Source organism: Lissotriton vulgaris, chromosome 4_1 (genome assembly GCF_964263255.1).
Source record: "Lissotriton vulgaris chromosome 4_1, aLisVul1.2, whole genome shotgun sequence".
Taxonomy (NCBI): Eukaryota; Metazoa; Chordata; class Amphibia; order Caudata; family Salamandridae; genus Lissotriton; species Lissotriton vulgaris.
The window spans coordinates 483033378-483059700 of NC_141691.1; the positions used below are offsets into that span (position 1 = coordinate 483033378).

Here is a 26323-nt window from a genome sequence, read left to right on the forward strand (position 1 = left end):
GCGCTGCTGATCGTGCACTGATGTGGAGGTGGCCTACTGAATTCCGCACAAGTATTCACATAAGTCAGCCTTCCAGTATAGAGTTACAAATATACATACAATCAAAGGTGGCAAAACAGCATTAAACCTTCCTAAAATGACATAACATGGGTTCGCAAAATGCAAATATTCTATACTTAGGATTTGTCACAGGGTGTAACCAACAGCAAAACCGTAGCATACTATGCCAATACACGACACCCTTTGTAACTAATACATGCCTTCAATCATAAGCACAGAATTAAAAAGCCACACTTAAAGGCTTATTGACTTCAACATATACTTTTCACAATAAACAAGTTAGGCATACTGCCTTGGTCATACTTTGTCATAATAAATAGATCATGCTTCCAACTTCCATCAATAGCTGGTTATTAGCTGTACACATCATGCTTTGATAGAATTTGGTGCAAATTTATTTTGTTTTATATAGTGTGAACGAGACATGAAGGTATCAGATTGCTTTACAGGAGCACGCGTTGCGTTAGAGACGGACTAACAAGTTACTTCCGATCGGTAACGATATATCTGTAAAGGACATATATTAGATAGAGTCAGGAGGTAAGTTCGGACTGCCACTGTAGAAAGCTCAAGGCCTCAGCCACCCTACGCAACACCACAGCGTAGAAGGCGCATACCAAGGTAAGGGGAGGTATCCAGACCACTGGCGTCACCAAACTCCAGAGACCGCTCCCAACCCTCCTCACCCTCACCTGGCTGCCACTAAGGGCAAAAGGTAATGCTAGGATAGAAAACTGCTGGTCGGTGCCGGTCTCGTATTGAAGTCGATGAGGGAGTGGGGTAGATGCCGGCTGGGGACGCAACCGGCGTATGAGTCAATGGATTCAATGCCAGAGGTGTCGTCAGGTCGACCAGTGCAGATCCAGAACCCGGCCTGGACCCTTGGTCGCCCTGCAGCGCTGGAGCCACTGGCAGCAAACGCCTAGAACCCCCAGTCGAGTCCGCATGGTCCAAAGGCGTCTGGCTTCCCAAAGATGGAGTGGAGATCTTCAGAAAAATGTAGGAAGTTGAGTAAGGGACGCTCTGTCTCCCGAAAAGGGAGGGCAGCTCAGAGCCAACCCAGCAGGTTCTGTAACTAGTAAGCAGACGGACGGGAAGAAGGCCCAGAGAGACGGTGCTTATTCGCCTTCTTGTGTTTGGACTTACCCGAAGACTTTGACGAGGAGCAGTGGTGGTGGTGGTGGTTTCCCGACCGGTCCAGTGACCTCCTTCTCAACCGGGACCTAGAGTGGCGCAGAGCCAACTGCCAGGCCTCCAGAAGCTTTCAGGACCACTCCCGCAAAGACTTCAGGGCCATGGCCTGACAGTCTGAGCATGACTTTGGGTTGTGCACCAGGCACCAGAGGCACACTAGATGTGGGTCAGTCACCAACATCAGCTTGTGGCAGGAGCCACAAGGCTTGAAGCAAGTCTGCCGGTAAATAACAATGGATTAAACCCAGATCTGTGACTGGGGGTGAATGTTTTGCCATTGTGCAACATTCCGTCCATCATCTTGTGTGTTTTGCTGTTCACCCTATGTGGGAAGGGTATGCCCAGGCGTGGGTCCCGTGCTCACTAAGCCACTGGAGTCAAGCTATCCTGGCTGAAGACGGTTGATAGCCAGAAACCGGTCCTAGAAGCTTGATTCCGGTCCAGGGAAGAGATGGCTTGGCAGTTTGGTCTGGACTGTTCCCATGAGGCACAGGGTCAAGACTGATTTGCATATGGCCATGTCTTAACTGGGGTGGCTTGGTGAGCAAAATAACGATGGATTAAACCCAGATGTTACTGGGGGTGAATGTTTTGCCATTGTGCAACATTCCATCCATCATCTTGTGTGTTTTCCAGTCCACCGGTGCGACATCCCTGCGTGCACCAGGCGTCAAACAACTCTAAATGTAGACAAAAATTTGAAAAAAAAACAGTTGTCAAAATGTGACTTAGGTACCGCTCTCTCCGCATCTGCACAGACTGTCGCAGAAAAAGAAAGAACTGACTCAGCATGCAGGGGCGGCATCAAAGTATATACCTTAATGTCATCCTGGTCACGGAAGCAGAGTCGACCAACGCCACCTCCCGACACGCAAGGGTACTGCTACGAAACAAATTCTACGTATCCATTCTGACGCCTGGGGGTAACTCTAAGGTAAGGAATCTATAACTAATAGTCTTTCAGATACATAACATTTTGTTAGGCAGGGGGAGATTAAGAAATTTGCCCAGAATCACAGGATGTTGAGCGTCCCTGCCGAGACTATCCCAGTTCCCCAGCTTCAAAGTCGACCGTCAGGCCACATCCGCTTCGCATTTGTGAGAATATACAGTCTTGTATATGCATTATGCATGTAGCAGCCAACGCTATATACAATACTGATGGATTCATCTATTTAGTACTACCAAAAGCTCTTGGTGGACATTTAGAAGCATAGAGAAGATTAAAGCATTCGGATGAAAGTTTGAAGGCTTGTTTAAGATCTTCTGGGTCATTCCAAGTTGGGCATATGTTCCTTTACCACAAAGGGGGTGGTGGGGATGGGGGTCCAATAGTTCTCTCTCATTGCTACTATTCACAATAGTAGAATAGGGATTCAATGGAATGTACATCTAGCACCAACTTCTAAAATATTGGAAGCAGATATACGATAAGGTGGGTAAACGTAGAAAGTGGAGAACAAAAGATCCTGCAATACAAAAAGGGCATGCAAACTGGGTGCTAGTGTGGGAAACCGTACTGACGGAGCTAGAAAGGAAAATGCTACTTACCAGTATGCATCTGTTCTTGACATATAGACCTGCAGAGTCACACTATGCATAGATGGCCACCTAGTGTTGGGCCCGGATGTTTGCAGTTTGTTTTCTTGTAGAAAAGTCTTTGGAAGTCACAGGATAGTGGACTCTTCCTTTGGATGATACTGCGCATGGGCATCGGCTTCATCCCCAGATTGTTTTTCGCCATTAAGGAAGTGATGGAGCTGTACAAGAGGTAGTGATGTCCATGTGATTTGTATCTAATTAATATAACACTGGAACAGATAAAAGGTAGCCGGGGAGGCTGGTGGGCGTGTGTGACTCTGCAGTTCTATATGCCAAGAACATATGCATACTGGTAAGTAGCACTTTCCGTTCGAGGCATATGTGCTGCAGATCACACACTATGCATAGATTATATAGCAGTTCCCACACCTAGCGGCGACCAGCAGTATCTGTTAAAGTCGTTTGAAACAGTTTTTAGTACAGCCTGGCCCACAGTGGCTTGTTTAGCTTGCACATCTACACAGTAATGCTTTGTGAATGTGTCCGGTGTAGACCACATAGCTGCTTTGCATATATTATCTAGGGGAACGTTCCCTAAGAATGCCATTGAAGCCTCTATCTTTCTTGTAGAATGGGCTTTTGGAGGGATTGTTAATGTAGGTTTGGCTTTTTGATAACATTTGTATGCATTTAACAATCCACCTAGCAATCCCTGATTTTGATATGGGATTGCTTTTATGTGGGGGTGAGAACGACACAAAAAGTTTTACGAAAAACTTGGGTCCTTTCAATGTAGTACAGTAATGCTCTTTTGACGTCTAAGGTGTGTAGAGCTCTTTCTGCGACTGTTTGAGGCTGCAAGAAAAATACAGGCAGCTCAACAGATTGATTTAGATGGAATGGTGAAATGACTTTAGGAAGGAATTTTAGATTAGTATGAAAAACCACTTGTTATGATGTATTTGCAGAACGTGTTCTTAAATGGTAAGTGCTTGTAGTTCACTAACCCTTCTGAGAAGTAATTGCTACTAGGAAAGCTACTTTCCAGATTAGGAATTGCAATTCACATTTGTGTAATGGTTCAAAGGGAGGTCCCATTAACCTTGTGAGGACCACATTTACATTCCATACTGGTGCAGGTGGTGTTCTGGGAGGAATTCTTTGGAGTCCTACCATGAAAGCTTCAATAGCTGGTACTAAAAAGAGATAGATGTTGTCTATTTTGTAAGTATGCTGCAATGGCTGCGAGGTGTAGCCTGATAGATGTATAGGCTAAGTTACACTTTTGAAGGTGTAATAAATATCCAATGATGTGTTGAATAGTCACGTCTAAAGGATTGATTTGGTTGTTTTGGCAGTATATGACAAACCGTTTCCACTTAGCAGCATAACATGCTCTAGTAGTGGGGCGTTTAGCTTCTTGGATGACGTTCATACATTCTGGGGGAAGGTTGAGGTAACCAAACTATGACCTCAGGAGCCAGATCGCTAGGTTGAGCTGAGCTGGGACCGGGTGTCTGATCTCTCCATGGTTCTGCTTTAATAGGCGTGGAGATAGGTTTAGTTTTTGGTGTGGTACTACAGACATTTGCAACAGCGTGGTGTACAACGGTTGTCTGGCCCAAGTTGGAACGACTAGGATGAGCGTTAGGGAGTGTTGCTGTAGTTTGCGTACCACTAACGGACGTAGTGGGAGAGGAGGAAAAGCGTACGCAAATTGTTTTGACCAGTTCATCCATATTGCATTGCCTTTGGACAATGGGTTTGGGTATCTGGCGGCAAAGTTTGGGCATTTGGCTTTTGTGGGTGGCAAAGAGGTCTATTTGAGGTTGTCCCCACATTTGGAAGAATGGATGAAGAACTTGCAGATGAAGTTCCCACTCGTGGATCTGCTGTGTTTGTCGACTTAGCAGATCTGCCATAGTGTTTTATACTCCTGGGACGTGTTGGGCTAAGAGGAAGATCTTTAGTGGTATAGCCCATCTCCATATTTGCTGTGCTAACAGAGAGCTGCAGAGAGTGCGTCCCTCCTTGTTTGTTTATGTAGTGCATAGCTGTCATGTTATCTGTGCGGACTAAGACAGCTTTGCCTGATACTTTAGTTTGAAAAGCTTTTAGGGTTAGAAACACAGCTAGCAACTCTAAGTACTTGATGTGGAGTAGCTTTTGTTGCGGTGTCCACCTGCCTTGCATGGTGTGATGTAGTAGGTGAGCTTCCCAGCCGGAGAGCGATGCGTCCGCTGTCATGACTATTAGAGGAACTGCCTCTAGAAACGGTCGCCCTTTGGAAAGGCTTTTGGTGTTCCACCATTGCAGAGAACGAGGAGTCCGACCGTCTACCAAAACTAGGCCTGTCAGTTGACCTTGAGCCTGGTTCCATTGGCGTGCTAGGCACTCTTGAAGTGGACGCATTTGTAATCTTGCATGAGGTACTACAAATATGCAAGAAATCATCATTCCTATGAGCTGCATGAACACTCGAACTGGTAGCAAGTGTTGCGGTTTGAATTTTGTTAGGAGAGTTTGTACGCTTGTTATCCTGGCTGGAGAGGGATAAGCTAGTGTTAGTTGGGTGTTTAATGTAGCGCCGAGCTACTGTTGTATGTGCGAGGGTTGTAGTTGCAACTTGGTATGATTTACTGTGAATCCTAAGTCGTGAAGTAGTTAAATAGTAGCCTGAGTGTGTTGTACATACTGGCTGTATGAGCTGGCTTTTATGAGCCAGTCATCCAGATACGGGAAGACATGAATATGCTGTCTTAAGTGTGCTGCTACTACTGCTAGGCATTTGGTAAACACCCTTGGCGCAGTTGACTCCGAATGGGAGCACCTTGAACTGGTAGTGCTGCCTGTCAAGCACAAATCTGAGATATTTTCTGTGCGCTGTGTGGATGGGAATATGAAAGTAGGCGTCCTCAAGATCTAGTGACAAGGAAGTAGTTTAGTACCAGCAGTGGAAGGACTTGCTGGAGTGTGACCATATGGTGCTGTTGCTCGTCTTGGTCTGTGCAGGAGTCGCGCCTGGACCGCGCCCAGTGCCAGGACCCCTGGTCCCCGCAGACCCCAGCCCTCCCGCCGGACCTACGACGCCACCGAACTCTACGCACTCAACGCCGGCCGAACCCCGGGTTGCTACCGAGCCACCCCGAGACGCACCCACGGACCCTTCTGCTGCCACTCCTGCAAGTTCACCTGCATCCTGACCTGCACGACTCCTGCACCGACCAAGACCAAGACGAGAAACAGCAGCAGCCACCTCAAGTGCATCCTGCTCAACACCCGCTCCGTCCACAGACACGCCATCGAGCTCTGGAACCTGCTCGACACAACCTCACCAGACGTCGCCTTCCTCACTGAAACCTGGACGAACGCCTCTTCAGCGCCCAACATCGCCATCGCCATCCCAGACGGCTATAAGATCATCCGAAGGGACCGCATCAACCAGACTGGAGGAGGCATCGCAATCATCCACAAGAACACCATCTGCATCACGACCAACACCGACGACACCCTCGCACCCGCCGAGCACCTGCACTTCCAGGTCCACATCAACCCCAAGACCACCCTCAGAGGCACCCTCGTCTACAGACCCCCGGGACCATGCACACAATTCAGCGAAGACATCGCCGACTTCATCAGCCCGCACGCCCTTCCCTCCGCTGACTACATCCTCATCGGGGACCTCAACTTCCACCTGGAGACAAACAACGACCGCAACACCACCACCCTGCTGGACAACCTCGCTAACCTCGGACTCAAACAGCTGGTGATCACCCCCACCCACTACGCCGGACACACACTCGACCCAGTCGTCTCATCCAGCAAGGACATCACCTTCAGCCACGCCACCGGACTCCACTGGACGGACCACAGCTGCGTCCACTTCAGCTTCAAAAGGACCACGATCCACCACCACCAGCAACAGGTTGCACGCAGAAGCTGGAACAAGATCACAGCCGACCAGCTCGCGACCTCCCTGAGCAAGAACCCACCCACCAGCGCAACGAACCCCAGCCAAGCGGCCACCAACCTCACAAAATAGATCAGCGACTGCGCAGACGACCTCGCCCCCCCTGAGGACCCCGCCTAGCAGACCCGGCGGCAAGAAAGCCCCATGGTTCACCGACGAACTCAAGAGCTCCAAGGAGAACTGCCGAGCCTGCGAGAGAACCTGGCGCAGAGACCCAACACCTGACAACATGACCGCCCTCAAGCTCGCCACCCGAAAACACCACCAACTCATCCACGCAACCAAGAAAACTGCATTCAAGGAACGACTGGACAACAACGCACACAACAGCAAGGAACTCTTCAACATCGTCAAAGAGCTCTCCAACCCAAACGCCGGTAACAACGACATCACCCCTTCGCAAGACCTCTGCAACTCCCTCGCCTCCTACTTCCACAGCAAGATCGCGGACATACACAACAGCTTCAGCACTCAACCGACGCACGCCACGACCAAACCATCGCCCCCCACCACCATCCTCCGCGCCTGGACCCTGATCAGCACCGAAGATACCGTCCGCACGATGAACTCCATCCACTCCGGATCTCCGACCGACCCCTGCCCTCACCACGTCTTCAACAAGGCCGACGCTGTCATCGCACCCCACCTGCGGGACATCAACACCTCCTTCGACACTGCGACCTTCCCGGAGAGCTGGAAGCACGCCAAACTCAGTGCTCTACTAAAGAAGCCATCAGCCGACCCCACCGACCTCAAGAACTACCGCCATCTCGCTGCTCCCATTCCTCATCCTGGGATCCTCACCCTCCGCCTGGGACGACTCCTGGTGGCCCCCCGCCCTAGGCAGCGCACCCAAACCAACAGACCACGCACGCAACCTGGGCTTCATCCTGGACTCTTCCCTCTCCATGACCAGACAAGTCAACGCCGTCTCCTCATCGTGCTTCAACATCCTGCGCATGCTACGCAAGATCTTCCGGTGGATACCCACCGAGACCAGGAAGACGGTCACCCATGCCCTCGTCACCAGCCGGCTGGACTACGGCCAACTCCCTCTACGCCGGAACCCCCGCCAAACTCCAGAAGAGGCTCCAGCGGATCCAGAACGCCTCAGCAAGACACATCCTGGACATACCCCGTCGCAGCCACATCTCCGAACACCTGAGAGACCTGCACTGGCTCCCGGTCAACAAGAGAATCACCTTCCGTCTCCTCACCCACGCACACAAAGCCCTACACAACCAAGGCCCAGGATACCTCAACAGCCGCCTCAACTTCTACGCTCCCACACGCCAGCTTCGATCGACCGGCTACGCCCTCGCCACCGTTCCCCGCATCCGAAGAGCCACCACAGGGGGACGGTCCTTCTCCTACCTCGCCGCCAAGACATGGAACTCCCTCCCGACCCACCTCCGCCAGACCCAGGACCACCTCGCCTTCAGGAAACAACTCAAGACCTGGCTGTTCGAGCAGGAGTGGACCCCCCCCCTCCCCTAGCGCCTTGAGACCCTCTGGGTGAGTAGTGCGCTATATAAATGCCTTGATTGATTTTCTATTTCTATTGCATTTTTCTGCAGGAGGGATATTACCTCCTGTCTGAACAATGTTAAATGTTCCTGTGACATTGGACGCTGCTTGGGTGGTATGTTTGGGGGGTGGGGGGGGGAGGGGGTAGATGTTACTTCCAGACAATACCCTGATTGAATTATTTGAAGCACCCTCCTGTCTGATGTGATGTTTTCCCAGGCTGGCAGGTATTGTTGGGAGTCTTCCACCGACAGGAGTAGAATGGGATAGGGGAAGGGAGTCATTGGGCAGGGGTAGAGGCAGAGCGGGAGTTGTTATTTTTACCTCTGCCTTGGTTATTGTTACCCCTGTAAACACCCCTTTGGTAGCCTTTGCTGTAAATGGACTAGGTAGGGGCTTTGTAAGAGGTAGAAGCTGTGTGAGGAATATCCCCTGGTGGCACCTCTATAGGATGAGCAACAAAATGAACGTCTGGGAGCCTGCGACTGCAGGGCTCCCATAGATTTGGCGGGGTCTGTATCCTTTCATTTTCTCAAGAGATACATCCACGTTGGGTCCGAATAGGTGTTGCTCAAAGGGTGGATTAAGAATGGCACTTTGTACCTCAAGATTGAATCCTGCTATACGTAGCCAGGCGTGTGTATAGTAAAATGCTGGTGTTATCTGCCCTAGATGCAGTATCTGCTGCATCGAGGGCACATCGAATAGAGGGGTTTGTAATGTTTTTACCCTCTTGGATAAGCTAGTTTGCTCTATCCTTGTACTTGTCAGGGAGGTGTCTCATTAATGACTCTAACTCGTCACAATGTACCCTATCGTATCTGGCTAATAATGCCAGTGTGTTGCAGATACACCACATGTTTGCTGCTTGAGACGCAGTTCTTTTCCCTGATGCGTCAAGTAACTTAGACTGTTTATCTGGTGGTGCAGCATCACCTGATGTTTGCGAGTTTGCCCTCTTGAGTGCGTTGGAAACTACAAGTGAGTCTAGTGGTACCGGACCTTTAATATATGCTGGGTCTGAGGGGGCAGCTATATATTTCTCTATATGAGGGTTAATGACCAGAGTTCTGACTGGGACCTTGAAGACTTCAGGAGCGTGCTCAATCACTCCCTTAAGCATTGGTAAGATGGATGAGGACCTTTGTGCATTATCAAAGGTATCCATTAGGAAGTCTTCCTCTGACCTTGAAGACTTCAGGAGCGTGCTCAATCACTCCCTTAAGCATTGGTAAGATGGATGAGGACCTTTGTGCATTATCAAAGGTATCCATTAGGAAGTCTTCCTCTGCAGGGTCTGTATGTATGTATGTCTACCCCATGATATTGTGCAGCCCTTTGTATTAACTTGTGAAACCCTACAGTGTCTTCTGGTGGGGAAGGCCTTGAGAGGTACAAGTCATCCTGAGGGACATTTGGGAAATCTGGAGTGGTATAATCATCCCATGGGTCAGGTGATCCTGTAGGGGTGGCTGGATCAGGTAGGTTACACCCCCCCTCCCCCCTATGTCATCAGAGCTATCATCCCTGTTGTCATCGTCTGATGCAATAGAGGATGCTGGGGAATGCTGTGGCATGGGAGGATGTGGCGAAGGGGAAGGCAGTCTTAAAGGAGAGGTAGCCATGTCCTTCTTTGAATGCGGAGCTGGAGCTGGTGTGTCCAGTGGTCGCTTTTGAGGCCAAAATCAACTGTCTAGTGATTGGGCCCTTGGATCGAGTTTATTGAGCAGGGGTCCGATCTTTTGGTGCGGAGGAAGGTTTCGGCACTGAAGCGGCTTGTTTTGGTTTTTTGACAATGTCCTTTACTGGGGAAGCAGGAGTCTCTCGGCTCCGAAGCTTTTCGGTTCCGGTATGGTTTTTGGATCCGATGGTTTTTTGGGAACCGATTGTTTTTTCGGTGCCGGTGTTTTTTTTTTTAATACGAATCTGGTTTGCTTGGTTCAGACCTTGCTTTCGGTGCCGAAGTAGTAGTGGTGGGTTTCGGCGCCGATTGTTTGGACGTCAGCGTAGCCGGTGTAGTCTTTTTCAGTGCTGGTAAATGTGTGCCGGCACCGTGCGAAAAGCTGACTCGAGCCAGAGTCGCCTAAAGGCTTAATTGGCTTCTTAGCCGGGCCCGAAGGTGGGGCTGTAGAAGCAGAATGTCAGTGTGCGCCCGCGCCCGAGGGAGAGGGAGAGGGTGTGACCGGGGCCTTCTTGAGTGTGTCGAGGAAGGGTCAGGAGTTGACGGCCTTATTTATGACCCGCTGCGCTGGAGTGATGTCCTCGATTTCCGAATCTTCTTCCTGTTCTGGACCGTTGTCGACGTAGTGTTGTTCTGGGACGTTGACTCCTTCCTTGAAGAGGTCGTCCGGAATGGAAGCTGATGATTGAGCCATTGTTCTTCTCACTCTTCCGTCCGGGATAGTCTTTGGAGCGGAAAGAGGCACAAGCGGAACAGTCTCTGGCCTCGTGCCCTGGGGAAAGGCAAAGGTTCACTTCTTGAAGGTCGGCGAAGGGAAACTTCGACCGACAGAGGACACCTCTTGAATGGCGTCCTTTCCATGAGCTGGAAGGGAGGTCTAGCTAGACGACTGAATCGAAATATTCGATGTTTAAGAATAGCGTAGAGTGGAAAAGCGTGCTAAACTTATTTTCTGTAAATTGGGGAGGATTGCGTGCCGAAGGAAAACGGTTCCAACACGGAGCGCTGGAAACACATCAGAGCCTGGTGGCGGGAAAAAACAATCGTGGGGATGGAGCCGATGCCCATGTGCGGCATCATCCAAAGGAGGAGTCACCTATTCTGTGACTTCCAAAGACTTTCCTACAACAAAACAAACTGCAAACATCCGGGTCAACACTAGGTGGCCATCTATGCATAGTGTGTGATCTGCAGCTCATATGCCTCGAACATAAAGATTATAGAACAGAACAGGAGGACCAGCATTCAGATACAGATGGACAATTAGAAACCCGGAACAAATACAATCTAACGAGGAGCAACTAAAAATGTGGTGGTCATGCATATAAAAAGGGTAAAATCACAAGTCAGTCAATGTATGTATAAAAGTGAATGGAAGAGTCTCCATTGGATTGGAGCGTACAGGTGGGGAGTCGGTAGGGGAAAGCTCAATGTTATGCAAGAACATAAAGCAATAAAATACTTTACATAACAATTCATGAAACCCACTTACTACCAGGCACAATATACACCTGCAGCAGATTTTACTCTGCTTCAAATCTCAAGCTTCTCAGCCGTCGGCTTGATGTTCTACTTCATATTCCAATTATGGTTAAGTGTTTCCTTTGTTTAACAAACTCACCCAAAACCAGACAGACATTGAAAACACTACTCACATTAAGCGGGGTAAATTTCTAGGAAAATAAGTTTTAGCATCTTTCAGTCATGCTTATGCTCAAACTAAGGTGTCACGCCAGCTGCTATCCAGGCAGTGGAGGTAGTATGGAGGTCCAGCAGGGTTCTTGTTTGAGCCCCACTCTTAACATCTGTTTTACCCCCTTGGCTAAACCTATGAGGAACCTAGGGTTCAATCCCATTTCATAGGCGGACACCCAGCTCCTTCTCACCTTTGAAAAAAACAAACCAGATACACAACCCTTCTTCTTTGAAGGCATGAAGACTATTGCCACCTAGAGCAGGACTAACTTCCTCCAATTAAATGCAGAGAAATAAGAGATCATGCTGTTTGGAGAAGCAGCTATAAGCTGGACGCCCAGTTGGTGGCCCGAGGAGCTGGAAAATGCCCTGTCTCCTTAAGGAGGTGGTCAAAAACGTAGGCATCAGGATCGATCAAAACCTTACTCTTGATGCTCATGTCAATACCACTACTGGTGCCTGCTTCCACACTCTCAGTCTACTTAGAAGGATCTTCCCCCTGCTACCTTCCTCCATCAAAAAACATTGATGCAAGCTCTGGTACTAAGTAGACTAGACTATTGTGATGCTCTGTCAGCATCGGCCAACGAAACCTCCTTAAACAAGCTACAAGTTGTGCAGACCACAGCTGCCCGCCTTGTAGCAAATGCTCCACCTAGAACGGCTTCTATTCCCCTCCTCAAAAAACTCCATTGGCTGCCTGTGAGAAAGTAGGTAAAATTTAAGATAGGCTGCACGGTTTCCAAGGCACTTAATGAACAGGTTCCTTTCTACCATTCTGCTAAATGTATCAAGTATACTCCCTCACGACCTCTAAGATCAGGCTCCAAGCTACTCCTCTGCACCACTAGAAGTAAAAAATGCACGCTCCAGCGGCAGAGCTTTTTCTCACCTTGCCCCGGCTTTCCGGAATGAGCTGCCCCTTCAGCTCCGCAATTGTCAGAGCCTCTCTCAGTTCAGGAAGCTTCTAAAAACTCATCTCTTCTGATCTTGTTCTGGTTGAGGCCCACCGTCTGAGGCCCCCGGTCCTAAGTGCAGAAATACCCCATGGGGCGATTCAGCGCTATATAAATCTATAAATAAAGCGTGTTGGATAAGGGGTGACTTGCTCGGGTGGCTTGCCTGTTGGGCCGCTTAGATTTCTAATTGACTTTTGCCACCATTAGCCATGATTTAGCTTAGAAATACACTTGGGTTTTGGGAAAAGGCTCTGCACTGAAATGGAACTCATTCTAGAAATAGGGTGGAGCATTGCTGGTTCAGGTGGGTTAAAAGTACTTGAAGCATTTTCCTATTCCCTGAAGCGTCGCTAAAGGCTCATTTTAGTCCCTGATTTTATTGAAGACATATGGAACTGCTGAGGGATCAGGGTCCTATCAGAGGCATGTCCTTACAGTCTGACGCGAATGACACATTAATAAAAAAAGTTGTCCATGGCACACATTTGTCTGTAAGATAGTGTTAACACTTCAATAATAAAAATCTGTAAAATCCCGAATTTCCATCGTTGAATTCTGCACAAATTTCTCCAGCCATTTATCTGTGACTCTAGATTACTCTCCTGGCATTCCATTTATTCGCCAATGTCTTTCTGCAGCGATTCACCTGTGTTGCTCAGGTTAACGCACAATCTCACATTATAAAACTTGCCCAATCCTGCCATTTTCAGGTCATTTTTCTCCTTGGTCTCTCGTCCCTTTCTTCAAGTCCTAGTAATTTCCAGTTATCAGAAGTCTCATCACACAGGGATAGTTTGTCTGCTGCCCTGACCTTCAAATTAACAAATGAATGCATTCGTGGGGTTGAAATCTCACTTCAGGTTAATTAAACTGGATTAACAGAAAAGCAACGATTTATAAATGAGATTTGTAAGAAAGTTATTCCTTACCAACAGATTCCTACGGTAATCCTGTTATACGAACTTTTGCTAATTTGAGGTCAGCGTTTCAATGTACTTTGTGGGTGGATAAACACATGCAATCATATTATACCAATAGAATTCTGTGCACTAGACTTAGTTTGAACCTCAACTGGACTGAGCCTGCAACCTGGCTAGTAAACGCTGCTGCTCAGATGTATCCAGGCCAACAATTAGTAAAACCGCTGTCACGGCCTGAAATTCCCAGGCTTAATTCCAAATATTCTAGCAAGGCATGTGTGCAAGCCCATTGCTATTCTATTAAAATCCAAATGGTATTTGTTTTTAAACTACTTAAACCAGGTTTCTTTCAGCATGGTTGGAATAGCATGCCCAGATATGAACTTTGCAAAACTACATCTCACAGATCTGACAAGGACTTGTTCCATGTAGTCTCTCGGTGCTCAAGCAGGGGTCGGACCCTAGAATGGCTCCTCGAACGGAAGGATACTTCGATCACCTTTGTCCCAAATCCTCTTGTCCGAAACATTGCTTTTTACTTCTCTAGCGTACTGTTTTCTACAATTTTTATGTAAAGCGCTCTGACAACCTTGGACTTCTACGCACTTAAGAAAACCTCAAACTAGTAAATGAACGCAGTTTCCACATTATTTCTAAAAGGGAAACACTATTCAAACAGCTGAAGAGCGGAGGGGTAGAGACATAAAAACTGCATATTACCACCAAACCAAGAAAAGGCAAAGAGAAAAGACGGCGATGGCTTTGAACCAAAACACGGTAAAGAGGCTTTGCAAGAATAAGACAGTGACAGAAAAAAGGATATTAATCTGCAACAAAATTATATTTGAAAAATTTAACTAACCTTTTATGCCAGCAACAATTGAAGAAAAAACAGGCAATTGCACTGAATGGAGTAGCTTGCAGGAGATCACAAACCAGATGGTCTGCTGCATTGTGTGAGGGGTGCTGAAAAAGAAAATGTACAAAGGGGAACCTCCCACTTAGCGAAATGCTGAGCATGTAGGGAGGAGATGAATTTCTCTGAAGAAACAAGAATTAAGAAACAGATAAGGGACTATGGGGTCCTGAGAGGATCAAAATTTAAAGGGGTGCACCAACATTTAAAACAAGCAACCAATTTTGCCTTCTGCGGAGCCCCACTCGGAATTAAATCGCTCAGCAGGCTGTCAGAGTTCGCCGCCCACCCAATAATTTGTCAACGCCCATTACAGAGTCTTGTAAGCGTGTCTGACTGGCATCGGATTTAAAGCTGTACCGGGGAGTTGTGTCCTCCAAGACAGGCTCTTCAATACAGTCAGATGCATAGAAAATAAAATAAAGCGTGCGTCTTCCCGTGGAAGGAGGGAAGAGAGACCATCACACGCTGTACTTTGTGATGGCCGACCATAATGCTCCGAGTGAAATCGCTGGGTAGAGAGCTAAACACACAAAGAAGAGACTTTACAGAATGCACCAATAAGAAACCAGCACTTCAGAATGCTGCAGCAAACCACCAATAGCAATGGGTGGATTTGCCAAAGCCACTCAGACAATAGGTCATCGCTGATGCAAAACCTATAAATGAATGGCACATGGGTTAAGTATTTCGGATAAAGCACAGCAAAAAGGAATACAACCTTTTCATCTCACTGGGTTCCTGCTGGAAGTAGGGACATCGCAGTTAAGTGGAGAAGAGAGTCGGAGGTACTGCCTTGAAGGGGAGGAGAGTACAAGGAAGATTGTGCGTGAAATGCTAGTGATGCATGAGTTTAAGGGTGGAAGTACAGGAGACAGGTTTCAGCAGAGAAAAGGGAAAAAAAAAGTTGGCAGTGCAGAGGAGTTCTTGTTGGTGGAAGAAGGAAGTCGACAGGGCATGAATGTGGGATTGTACAGGGATGCTTTGTAACATGCGCAGGGAGGCATGGGGTAAGTGCAGAGATTTGTACATAGCGAGATCTTTGAGGTATAGTGTGTGCATGTGGTAAATTACCCAACGTATTTATATTTTGAGGGACAGAAAATTTACTTTGCTGTGAATATAGATGGCTCCATGGGAAGAATTTGAACCCAGTAGCTTTTCTTAGCTAGCCAGAGTTTGCACTAAATACCCACACATGCAGAGACTACTACAAGAGGGCTGGATGCCACTTCAGTCTGACTGAGATGGTACAATAACTAAAGGGCTGAGAGTAAAAGAAAAGGGAAATAGAAGAAAGATGCAGGTGGGCCAGACGTCTACACTCTGTAATTTCATTAAAAGTCAAGGTTATAAATGTTATATTAGTCCAGTAAAAATCTCACTCTGCCAAAGCAAATGCGTGAAGCACATTTACATTTAGAGCTTTCCCTCTGTAAATCGGTTGAAACAGAAAAAAACCCAAGCATTGGCAAAGCCAATAGGTCTAGCCTTTGGTCCCCTTTGACATTAGCAATTGCTTTTGTCAGGACTGTACAACATCAGGAGACACTGGGCAGCATCTTTGAAGAAGAAAAAAAAAAAAAAGGCACTGACAAAGACACTGGCTCACCCATAGGCGAGACCTTTTGGCTTTGCCAATGCTTTCTGTCAAAAGTGAACCCGACCCTTATAGTATTGACCTAGAAGGGTGAAAATACTGCTGGACCTGCCATATTTAAAGCAATGTCTTGTAGGTTGCGTGCCGATTAAGGCCACAGATACATTTACCCACCGAGTTATCCTACAGCTGCACTCCCTTTAGAAAATAAACATGTGCTTATCGGATCAGTCCGGGCTTGAATGTTCTACAGTGACCCAAGTGTGACCAGTCGCTGCCACCAGCAGTTTCTTGCCAACAAGTGAACACAACCCTCTCAAGGAACATAAACACCGTCAAAGGGGCAGCAGGGCATGCTTATGGTGTCTGCAAAGAAGCGTCTACAAATGCGGACTCCATACTCCAGGAAAGGTTGCTGGTGAGCAGAAGTCTGAGGAACCAGCTACAAGCAAAAGACACACAAATAAATGCATCTATTAAATATTAGCACATTCTTAAATTGTTAAAATGATGAATGGTTTGGAATAAAAAAATAAAATAAAAAAAAGGCGTCATTTAGAGCCCCTAAGTGAGAGCCTCGAGCTTGGAAACGAGATGCAGACGTACCAAGCCTCTGCCCCTACTCAACTTAGAATGTAACCAATCAGACAAAAGGGGGCTCACCCAATCCAGAGGGGCATGGGGGCCACATTCCTGTGAATGAACAACCTGAATAATAAAAGCAGCAGCTTTGACGCAACACTGTCTGGTATGCAGCGTATGCCAGAACTGGAGGTCCGCGCCTTGGCACCAAGTGCCAGGGCACAATCTGGCACCTCTGGAATAGAATGGAGAGGCATTCAGGGTCTGTCTGTGCCCTGGCATCGCTCACCCAGTATAATTAATGGGCACGGGGGATGCCCCAGGAATCTGACGCAGTTACAAGTTGTGTATGGTCTATGCCACTGGGATTCACTTCTCCACGAGAGGGAACCATCTGCCGAAGGAGGTGCACGTTTTTATAAAACAGTTGTACCAGCACTGTTAACATGCATCTGGGACGCCTTTGTAGCGCAACCCACTCTCTTGGAAATATGCACTGTTAGGATCTTTGACATGAAGCCTTTTCCGGTGCCCACAGCAGAGTCTTGAAATGCAGCCAGAGTGAGGATTAAAAACAAACCGCTCCCACTCCTTGAACGTGTCTGTGCAGAGATTGGAGTGGAGCACATTCCCAGGGGCCGGGTAGTTCTGAACACCAATGATAAAGAATCGCAGGACATCAGAGGCCAGTGAGGATTTAAAGCAGTGATTGGGAGGGTGGGGTCATTTGTAGACTGAGCATGCATAGATAGGAGGGACGAGGTGGCAGAAAAGCTTTTAAACACGTACACATAAGAAATACGTTACTTACCTGTAACTGCAGTTATCCAGTATTGGTATCTTTCATAGATTCACATGCCTGAATCATTCCCAGTCGTCGGGGTGAGAGTCCCCGGTACATAAAAAGAGAAATGTCATAAAGACATACATAGTAATAGGCCAGAGGCCTCTCATTAGTAACATATCAATGTCCTTTTGTAAAAAGGACCAAACTTTGGCCAAGAGCCAATCAGATATCACCACCCTCTAGAACCTTTCTGGAAGGAGCCCTAGTCCCTCAGATTTTCGTAAGCACAGTGCTAAGTAGTACCTACTGAGAGAACCAAGGTGAGCCCTTCCAGGGGAGGTGGGTGAGTTGCATGTGAATCTATGAAAGATACCAATACTGGATAACTGCAGTTACAGGTAAGTAACGTATTTCTTATCCAGTATTATGGGTATCTTTCATAGATTCACATGCCTGAATCAGAGTAGCAAGCAATCACCAGCACATTTTGTATGGTACAACATGTAAAATCACTCGATATTAGAACAACAATTGTGAAATTTATCAAGTACCAAAATACCATATAAAAGAGAAATGTGCGAGTAGACAGTAGGAAGGTGGGATGAAAGAGAAGGCTCACCTCTAGTGAAATAGATGACGGAGCACAGCTTGTCCTACTGCTGCATCTTTCATAAGTTCAGAATCCAAGCAGTAGTGCCTGGTGAACGTATGTGGTGTCTTCCATGTCGCCGCTCTGCATATGTTCGATAATGGGCACTCCTGCAAAGAGCGCCATTGAAGTGGAGACAGCTCTGGTTGAATGAGCTCGAACTTTAGAGTGCAGAGGATGACCTGCCTGTTGATGGCAGAAAGTAATGGCTGCCGAGAGCCAACGAGAAATACTCTGCTTAGTCAATGGAAGTCCCTTTCTGGGCCTGCTGAAGGCAACAAAAAGCTGGTTGGATTTCCGAAACTGTTCTGTTCGGTGGATGTAGAATTTCAAACAATGTTTGAGGTCTAAAGAGTGGAGAGACATCTCTGCTGCAGAAAGTGGATTAGGCAAGAAAGTCAGCAAGACAATAGGTTCTTTCAGGTGAAAATTAGACGGAACCTTTGGGATGAATTTAGGGTTAGTCTGTAGAATAACTCTATTCAGGATCCTTTACTGCAGTTCAAACAGGACAGAGAAGGCTTGCAGCTCACTTACACGCCTTGCCGATGTGAGCGCTAGTAAGAGAGCAGCTTTCCAAGACAGGTATTTGATGTCAGCTCTGAATATTGGTTCAAAGGGAGGTTATCGTCAGTTGAGCAAGCACAATGTTTAGCTGCCAGGTGGATGGTAAAGCTCTCACCGGAGGGAATGTCCTGAACAGGCCTTTTAGAAATTGCTTAACCAGTCTATTGGACCAGATGGAAGTACCAGATGACGAACGCCTGAAGCGAGATATGGCCGCCAGGTGGACTTTAATAGAAGCATGGGCCAATCCTGAATGCGCCAACTGGAGCAGGTAAGGTAGAATTTTCTTAGGTGTTGATGAAAAGGGGTGTATCTGGTTTGCTTTACACATACACAGAACCTTTTCCACTTTAGAGAATACGTCTTGTTGGTACTGTCGGCCCGAGCCCGGGCTAAGACTGCCCTGCATTCTTGAGGAATGTCTAAATTGTAAATTGATAGGTTCTGAATCGCTCTGAACTCAGGAGCCGACAATCTGAGAGATGCTGGATCCGGATGCTGGACTTGCCCCTGGTTCATTGAGAGGAGAGTCGGGCAAGGCTTGAATAGAACCTGCAGCGACAGGAGATGAAGCTCTGTGAACCAGTGCTGGTGCGGCCACGCTGGGGCTATCAAGATCATGGTGCAATGCTCTGCCTTCAGTTTCCGGAGGACCCTGGGAATTCGGGGAAATGGAAGAAATGGGTATGCAAAGACGTTGCACCATCCGATCGAAAATGCATTCACTATCGATCCCTTCTGGGGATGCCAGCTTGCGTAATGTTGGCATTTTGTGCTGTGCTGTGCAGCAAACAGATCCAGGAGGCTTGCCCCATCGGGCGAATACAGAGTTGAGAAGTTGCTGATCCATCTCCCACTCGTGACACACCGAGCGTTGTCTGCTCAGAGAGTCCGCCAGGACATTGCCTGTCCCTGGGACGTACGCTGCCCGAAGGGAAATGTTGTGCTGAAGTAACAATTTCCAAATCCGTTGAGATTCTTGAGAACGTCAGAGAGAGAGTTCCCCCTTGTTTGTTTAGATAGTGCATTGTGGTGGTGTTGTCTATTCTCACAAGCACTGGGGAATCTTTGATCCTGGGCAGGAACACTCTTAATGCCAGGCAGACTGCACAACTCGGAGGTTTATGTGCAGTTGCTTCTCTGCAAGGGACCACTGCCCGTTGATTTGAAGGTCCTGAAGGAACGCACCCCATCCTTCCAAAGACGCATCTGTAGTTATTACATGTGGCGAAACTGGAAGTATGAACGAAAGACCATGCTTCAGATTCTGTGGGTGAAGCCACCAGTTCAGAGCACGGACAATGGTAGGAGTTATCGGGATTAAGTAGTCGAAAGATCCCCTGAACTGAGTCCACTGAGCGGATAGTGCCTCCTGAAGTGGACGCATACGAAGGCGGTAGTGTGGAACCAACAGGATGTTTGAGGACATAATCCCTAACAAGGATTTGTACAGGCGCACCGTGATGGACTTTTTGGATTGAATCTGGGCGGCCCAAGTCCTTAATTTCAATTGACGTTCCTGTGAAGGAAAAGCCTTTCTCTGAGTGGTATCTAGGACAGCTCCTAGAAAAGTGAGACACTGGGACAGCTAAATAACGGATTTCCCTTCATTGAGAGTAAGTCCCAGACCATTGAGAAGCTGAAGAAAGGCGTTGGAGGACTTGGTCACGCCTGCGAAAGTAGGTGCCTTGACGAGCCAGTCAATTAAGTACGGGAAGACCTGGTGATGTTAACGGAGGTACGCTCCTACTGGAGATAGACATTTGGTAAAAATGCTTGGTGCAGACTTCAGGTCAAAAGGCAATACCCGAAACTGGTAGTGCTTGCCCGCCAACGTGAACCTGAGGAATTGCTTGTGGTTCCTGTGGATTGGTATATGAAAGTACGCGTCTTGAAGGTCTAACGACACCATGAAGTCGTTCGCATTGAGGAGTTGCAGCACCTCCTGGATGGACACCATATTTTTTGAGGTATTGGTTGAGGGCTCTTAAGTCCAATATAGGTCTCCATTTTTTCTCCTTCTTTCGAATTAGGAAGAATCGGGAATAGAATTCCTTGCCTTTCTGATTCCGGGGGACACTTTTTATTGCTCCTTTTTTAAGCATGAGGGAGAGTTCCAATTGCAGCAGATGCAGATTTTTGTGCAACATTGGTATTGGCGGCTTTTGAGGGGGAGTTTCCACGAACTCCAGAGAGTGTCCGAATTGAACAAGTTGGAGGACCCACCGATGTGTTGTAATTTGTTGCCAATTGTGAAGGAAGGATGAAATTCTCCTGACAACTTTGCAAGGCGGAGAGGAAATGGAGACCTGTGGCAGAGAGAAGTCATTGCCTTCTGGCTGTGTCCTTCCCTCTTCGTCCGCGAAAGGAAGACTTGTTGTAGGACGACTGGTTTTGCTGCGGTCTTTGTTGGTACTGGGGTTTGTACTGCCAATTTGAGCTGTATGTGGATTTGTACCCCTGATAGTCTTCTCTCGAGGACTGACCTCTTCCTCTGGAGCCCCGAAAGGAAGGATTTTTGTATTGGAGGGTACCTAGAGCCCTTGCGGTATCCGTATCTTTTTTGATCCCCTGGAGCAGCTCATCGATGTGTTGCCCAAAAAGAAGTTGACCGTCATACGGCATGTCCAATACCTTGGTCTGAACTTCAGGCCGGAAAGATGTTGCTTTAAGCCAACCTTGGCGCCTCAGGACTGCAGCTCCTGCCAGCTGACGGAACCCCGTGGATGCGATCATCCATCATCTCCGAAGCGGAACGCTCGCCTTCAAGGAGAATTTTTCGCCTCTTTCTGCTCTTCTGGAAGCGAATTCAAATATGGAGCAGTATCTGCCCACATTTGACGTTGTATCGGCCTAACAGTGCCAAAGAGTTTGCTGCACGCACTGTTAGAGCGGACATCGACGAAAACCTCTTCCCTATGTTGTCTAGTTTACAACCTTCCTTATCTGGTGGCGCAGCCAATGGATTTCTACTTGCGCTGCGCTGCCTGGGTAATAATGGAGTCCGGCTTCGGATGGCCAGTAAGGCAAGCTGGAGCTGTGTCTGGAGCTTTATATTTTTTGTCCAGTCTGGGCAGTACTGGAGGCAGAGATGAAGGGTTTTGCATTATTTTCTCCCTTGTTCCCAGATGTAATCAATGATGGGAATGGACCGTACAGTCTTTTGGAATGGTTCCTTAAAATCATAAAGGAAGCAATCTGTTGTGTCGACGTGACCTCGAGTGTGAATCGTAACGCCGCCCTTTCTAGAATATTGTGGAATCCCCCAATGTCTTCCGGGGGTGAATCCGCTTGTGTCTGTACAGGGGATGCTGGACCTGGAATCACGTAGTCATCCCATTCGTCTTGTGTGTCCTGAATCTCCGCTTCCTCCTGTTGCTCCTCTTCTTAGTCTTCCTCAGAGGATGGCGGAGGACGCGAAGGCACCGGATCTGGTTGAAGGACTAGAGGAGGAGGCCGAAGCCTAGGTGGCGGTGCCACAACTGGCGGAGGAGTGGATAGAAACCTTTGCTTGTAGTCCGCAATCAAAAACTGCAGATCTGTCACTATGGAGGCTGGAAGGCACACCATAGGCTGTAGAGTACGGAGGAGGTTGGAATTCCTCCTGGTACTCCACATAATCTTGTTCTTGTTCCTCACAATCTGAACTTTCATGTAGTTTTACGTGTAGTTGAGATGGGCTGGTCGCTGTTCGGAACATAGAGTCCTCAGTATCTAGAAGATGAGCAGGTGGGAATGGCTGGACCCTGCTCGGAGAGGTCAATTCCGGCGTGAGTACGCGTGGTCATCTTGAAGTGCGTATAGGTACACTTCAAGGGAGGCGACTACCGTTGTCGAGCCCGTCGACTGAGTAGTTGTCGACAGGGGAACGTCAACAATCAGACCAGATTCAGTCGTCGACGGGGTCTTCTATGACGATGTCGTCGACAGCAGTGTCGTTGACGATTGCTTCGTCGACGGCTTCACCGACGCTGGTGTCGACGACGATGATCTCATTGACACTGAAACCGTCATCGATGGAGCCTTAACCGTCGACGAGGATTTAGACGATGACGATTTTGACTTAGTCGACGTGTCAAGAAACCTTCACAGCCACGGCCTTAGAACGAACCTCTGAAGACTCGGGCGTCTTCTTTTGAGGTGGCTGTAAAGATGGTTCTGGGGATGACGTTCTAGGCCTTTAGGGAGAAGAGTGTACACTCCTATCCTAATGGAACACTCACTCTCACCTTAAGAGACTGGCTGGTCCTTGGCCTTGAGTCTCTGAAGCCATATCAGCAGGCGGCCCGCTCTGTCCTTGAGAGTTTTGGCTGAGAAAGTGCGGCAGACTTTACAATCTTTTTCTGAATGGTCAGGTAGAGACAGTAAAGGCAGTCCTCATGCCCGTCATCTACATGAAGCCTCTTGCCACAAGAGGCACAAGATCTAAAGAGCCCCTTTTTTGGAGTATCAGCCATGGGTAAACTGAAAATCCCTCACAGAAAGAAAATGTGGAAAAAAAAATCCATAAATTCAAAGAAGCTGAGCAGAGCTCAATGGAGACTCCCTAGCACGACGTGCCGTAGAAAATCTGAGGGACTAGGGCTCCTTCCAGGAAGTTTCTAGAGGTTGGTGATATCTGATTGGCTCTTGGCCAAAGTTTGGTCCATTTTACAAAAGGACATGGATATGTTACTAATGAGAGGCCTCTGGCCTATTACTATGTATATGTCTTTAGGACATTACTCTTTTTATGTACCGGGGACTCCCACCCAGACGACGGGGAATGATTCAGGCATGTGAATCTATGAAAGATACTCCTAATACTGGATAAATAAATATTTCAATATAAAAAGGAAAAGCACAATATATTTTAAGGCTGAAAAACATCAAACCGGTCCTACTCTGAATGTGTCTGCACAGAGACTAGGAACCCGCAAGTTTGAAAAACTGATGGCAACGAATAGCAAGACAAAGGAGACAGGGGGTATAAAGCAGTGATGGGGAGGGAAAGATTTATGGATGGAGCGAGCATTGTCGGGAGGGAGAAGGTTGTGTAGAAGCTTTTAAAAAAATAAAGCTTGCATAAACACAAGCAGGAAAAAAAGGAAAATTGCCCCCAAAAACAAACACATAAGCCGCAAAGTGCAACGATACCAGTAAATAGGCGGTGCTACTTTCAAGCAAACCAAGCAAAAGCATGGCGTGTTGCGTGCAACCTGACCCACCAGGAATGCAGCTGCCACCCAGTGTGCCGCAGCTCGCTCCATGAGCAAAAGGCTGTGGAAGTGACACATTGGGAAGGAGGTGGGAAATGCACCCGCCTTTGGCCATTTGCGTGCTTTTATTATTGAAAGACACACGCAAAGGTCAATCCAATGTGTGGGAGGAGTCAGACCCACACAGAGAAGTTTAGGGTGCTCACAAGAAGCCTCCCATAGAGCAGCTCATGCGCGCTGCATTAGGATCGAACATTTTTTGAAAAAAAAAAAAAAAAAAAGACATTCTAATGTTTTAATAAAAATCCACTGAATTTGATCAAAGAAAAGAACGGACAGATAGTTTGGGTCCAATCTCAAAAAGAGGTGCATCGAACAGATGATTTAAATGTTTAGGGGGCGGGGGTAAGGGGTCAATCAATTGCCAATATCAATGAATATGTACGTTTGATTAAAGTATGTGGAAAGTAACAAAGTGAGTACCCTCCTAAAGTCATGTAACAAGGCACATTACAACTACCAATCTAAGGTTACTTTAGTGGCATAACTGGCCAACCAAAGGAAAATAGCCATGGCAGGAACCTGGAGGTCTAACCGCTGTAATATGTGTGCTTTTACAGTGCATGCTGAGCCTGCTCAAATATCTTTGCATTCACATAAGAAAAATGCTGCCTTACTTTCCAGAGTATCCTTGTTCTTTGATACCATAGAAAATATTTTGTAGCCTGAGGCTTGCAAGAGACTTGACCCTTCTGCAATCTTGTTGACAAAATATTAAATATGTTAACCACGAAAAAAAAAAAAGTATATATCTACCCACGAGATTCCAAAGAATTAAATTAGCAAAAATCTATGAAGGATAGGGTTATGCCAACAGATTCACTTCAATCTTGAAGCCTTAAAGCATGAGAGGAAGCAGCGCAAAAGGCACGTTAATTGCCAGATCAGATCTTCTGAAATAGAACACTTGGGATTTTATTAACAAACTGACCATATGGAGGACTAAAAAAAGGTTTAAACTCAAAGGGTTAACAGGTTTTCTTGCTAACTGGTGCCTAACAACTCAAAGTGTCTGGAAGAGCCTTAATTAGTGTGGAACCCACTAATGGCTTTCACTAATGAGGAGTTTGACTATGAGTCCCAGAATGCTGGATGATACAAGGGGTCCACCAGAGGGCAATAAAGAGCGACTCGAGACGGTCTCCCACCTCTGCCTTAATGATGTGCATATGCCCGTGAACAAGGAGAAATCAACTCTGAAACGCGTAGGGCCTTTTTTGCACAATACTCTGGATGCAGCGCCGGCGTTTCCAAATAAAAAAAACACTGCTGAGCAATTGTGGTGTTCTCCTGTTAGAGTGCAACCTCGAAATGCTTGGGCACCTTGGTTTAAAATATATATATGTATATATGTGCATGTATATGATCAAGGGTACTGGTTACCCGAAACGCGTCATGCTGGGTAAAGGAGGGATAATTATATCGACCTGCTTATATTCCACAGTTGTTTGGGTTGCCTTTGGGAAAGGACAGAAAGTTTCTGTATAATATATATATATATATATATATATATATATATATATATATATATATATATATATATATATATATATATATATATATATGAGATTAGGTTACTAACCCTGTAAGCATGTAGAGCTGAAGATTCACATGCTTTGCATACTCCTGCCATCTAGCGTTGGCTCCGGATGTTTGCAAGTTGTTTGTTCGAATAAGTCTTTTCCAGTCATGAGGCAAGGTGACTGAGATTGCACACGGACTCCACTGATTTCCTGCAAGAGGTTGAGAATGGAGTAAATGAGTGTGGTCTAGAGGGGTCCATGCGTAGGTTATCTGAATGATCAGAACTGAAACAGCCTGTGGCAGTTCAGAAGAAGGGGCACGGAGACTGCGAGGTAAATAGGGTTTTATTTTTATAAAGGTTTTTTTCTTTCTGTGGGTTAGTCTCTCTTGATGCAGCGGCAGGGTCCAACGTGGCGGGTAGGGCACGTGCTCTCCGGGGGCTCAGTCTTGGTCCGGTCTTTAGGGATAACCAGTCTTCCTCCCTAGTCGGTCCCAAGCGCCACATGCGGAAAAAAGAACAACTGTCTTAGCAGATGGTCTGACTCAGTTCTCCCAGGGGAAATCGGGGGAGTGAGGACACCGGTGCACGTGTATTTACAATCGGTATGGTCCAATACAAGTGAAGGGTTCTGGCTGAGCCACACTCCTCCCATAGTGTGGCTGGGCGCTGCGCAGTACTGTTGGCCTCCAGGCACAGTTTCCCCAGTCTCCTTCTCCACGGTCTCAGTTCTCCTCCTCGCGCCGACTCTCACACTCTCCTCTCGCTCTCCTCTCTGTAGAGTCGGAACACACAGACTCTTCCTGTCTTTTGTCCACACCCCGGATCCATGCGTCACCAGGGGGCGTGTCTCCTTCCTGGAAGCCATCCCTTCTACACATTAACTCATCACAG

The 26323-nt window shown here is 47.3% G+C and overlaps 1 protein-coding gene across 1 annotated transcript in view; it reads right to left on the reverse strand.

Moving 5' to 3' along the window:
* Positions 1-26323, reverse strand: part of GLA (galactosidase alpha) — a 79213-nt gene that overhangs the window by 28744 nt on the left and 24146 nt on the right. The window lies entirely within an intron of this gene.